This window comes from Parus major, chromosome 17 (assembly GCF_001522545.3).
Source record: "Parus major isolate Abel chromosome 17, Parus_major1.1, whole genome shotgun sequence".
In the NCBI taxonomy this organism is placed as follows: Eukaryota; Metazoa; Chordata; class Aves; order Passeriformes; family Paridae; genus Parus; species Parus major.
The window spans coordinates 1172543-1175492 of NC_031785.1; positions in this window are offsets into that span (position 1 = coordinate 1172543).

The window sequence follows — 2950 nt, forward strand, 5'->3', positions numbered from 1 at the left end:
ATTCTTAGAGCAATCTTCCTACTGGGTAGGGCTTAATTCTCTTCTTTTCTTACTGTTTACAGAGCCACTGCCAAAGAAAGGACATGTTTCATTTTCTCCAGTTCACTGGGGTGATCTAATGGACCAGAGTGGACTCACTAAAGCTCCAGAGCATGGTATAAATGGGAAACAGCCATTAAACTATGCAAGAACAAGACAAATCAACCCTTTCTAGCTTCAGGTCCTCTACATGGCCCATGGGATTGAGCTAATGCAAGAACTAGGCAAAGAGAAAACGAAGGATGCAGTCCCTTAATGACAGGAGCTGCCTTCCCTCGGGGACAGAACGCTTCCCTGCAAGCAAGACGGAGGGACACGGTGAGGGGACATGGTGGCAGGGAGCTCTGTGGTGAAGGTAGCAGGGGAAGGGGATTTTCCACATTGCATCTTATAGGGAAGGAGTTTGAGGAGCCTGTGGCACAGTTTCCCTGGCCCAGGGAAGGCACAGGACTGTTTTCAGCTGAGGCCAGGGTGTTCAGGAGAGAGACAGCCCCACAGCCCAGCCCCAGGTTGCTCTATTGTCCTCCATAATAGAGTCACAACTCCAATATTGTGGAGTCTATTGTGTCCTCCACAATAGACTGCCCACAGTCAAGGGCAGTTCAAATTCCCTTTGACTCAGTCCCTCTGGGGCAGCTCTGCATTTATTTGACTGACTTTGGGGAGCAGTCCTTGGCATAAGTGATCAGGAAAAGAAATTTTCAAAATCACCTGAGTCAGCATCACTCACTCAGCAGCCCAACCTGTCCCTCCCACACAAGGCACTCAGACTGGCACTGCTTACAGGCTCTCCCAGTCTAGGCACCAGGAACAAGCCTGTGGACAGTGTCACCCTCAGCCCAAAAGAGCAGAGCTGCAGTCTGGAATATCTGTGATCAATATATGGAATCAGAGTCTGAAATAGTTGCTGCAGAACGGAAGTGAAAGTCCTGTTTTGACACTGCACTGTGTTCTGGGAACAGGCACAGAACAAGAGATCAGTCACTGCTGTGCCGTTGTGCTCTGGCCAGCACAGTCACAGGGCTGAAACAATGCCACTTCCTGTGAAAAATTATTCCAATTCCAGTGCACATCCCACTTCCCAGCCCAATGCAGTTTCTCCCAATTCCACTCTATTTCTACCACTGCTCCAATGCTATGTCTCTTTGAAACCCTGTGAACACATCTGTCCTGTCTTTCCAGAGGGTTCCTTTCACTCTTTTCCCCCACATCTCTTTCCACAGCCTTGCTTGGTTTCTCTGCTGTGAAAATGCCCACACCAACCTTGCTGCAAGGCATGAAGAGGAGTTGCTTCATTAAATGAGCAAAAAAACGCTGGATGAAGATCCAAGGAGAGGGCAGGCAGCACATCCTGTATTTCCAGGGTATGCTGGAAAATGACTATGAAGAACTGCAGTGCACTTGTTGCTGTTGGGACTGTGTGTCTGTGCCTCTGTGTGTGCTGACATTCAAACAGGACAGGAGAGCGTTGCTGTTCCCACTGTTTGCTCCATTTGGGCTCAGCACTGTGAGTAGACTCAGATCCCATCTCTGACTTTCCTCCCTGCTGTTCAGTGTCCCAATGCAGCACCATGCACAGCTTTGGAAAGTGCACTTGAGAGTGTGACCCACTGAAAGGCATTTACAGCTAATGGGAAATGGCAGAGAGAGAATAAATATGCATTTTTCAAAAGGCAATATAAAAAAAGTGTAGAATTAAGGTAGTGAAACAGAAATTACAGCTGGAGCCCATGATCCAGGCAGAATAACTGAACAGCTGGAGGCCTTGTCCTTGAGATGACGGGGTAGTTTGTTCTTCAGACAGGTATTAACCACTTGTACTTTTCCAGATCTATTTCAACGTATTTTTGCAGTCTTGTTACAGACTTGTTTCAAAACAATGTTCCCTTCTCCTTACACCAACATAAAATTTTTAAAAAGAGAGTCATAAAACGCAGAGTGGTCACACAAGCAATTGGAGGTATGGCAGCTCCTACCCACTGGGTATAATTTTAAACAACCCAAACCAGCTCCAGAATAAAGCACAGAAAATGTCAGCCCTTTGTATGAAAGGGCTTTTGAAAAAGCCAAGCTGATTCCAATTTGCCAGAGGCATTAAGACAGCATATGTCACAGTGCCTGGGAACTGAGAGGAGCAGAGTTGGCTCCAACACGCCGGATAACAGAGCCGCTACTGCAGGTCCAGCGAGCTCCGGCTGCCACCCTGCTCCTGGTAGCAGTTTCCAGCATGCTGGCACTCGGTGCAGGCCACCTGCAAGCCAGATCTGGTCTGTCGGAGGAAACTGGGACCTCTTTTGGTTGCCCAGCTGCAGCTCAGCTCATTTGCACGAGGCAGGCTGCCACACGAGAGCTGCTCGAGGAAGCACCAGGAGGGAAACCAATCTGCTGCCTCCACACACAAGATGGGGAGGAGGGGGCAGCCCTGCCCCTGCTTCCACAGGGAGCACAAGGGGTTGTGTGGCAGGCAGGAGAAGGCAGGGGCTGTCTCCTCACAAATACCCTCTCTATTGCCATCTCTTCCCACGCCTGGCCATTTATCAGATACAACTTCTTTCTCTGTAGTCATACATTCCTGCTCTCCTGCCAGAACTCAATCTCAGCGCTAACAGCAGAGATGGCTGAGCTGTCCATGCCCATACATACCCCAGTATCATCTTTCCTGCTCCATTTGCAAGGTGTCTGCTCAACTATTTGTGGAGAAACAATAACATTGTCCCTCTACAGTCAATTGTCAGCCTCCAGAAGAGCAGAGCTGTTCAAGGCTATTTATGTTTCAACAAAAAACAGTGAAAATACAAGAACAGCAAAGAATGAGAGATCTCTGTCCTCTGGAGTGAAAAATTAGCCATTCCCATCTCTATTAGCCTATTTTCTTACCAGAAACCAGTGGCCAGGTGGGATGGACAGGAAT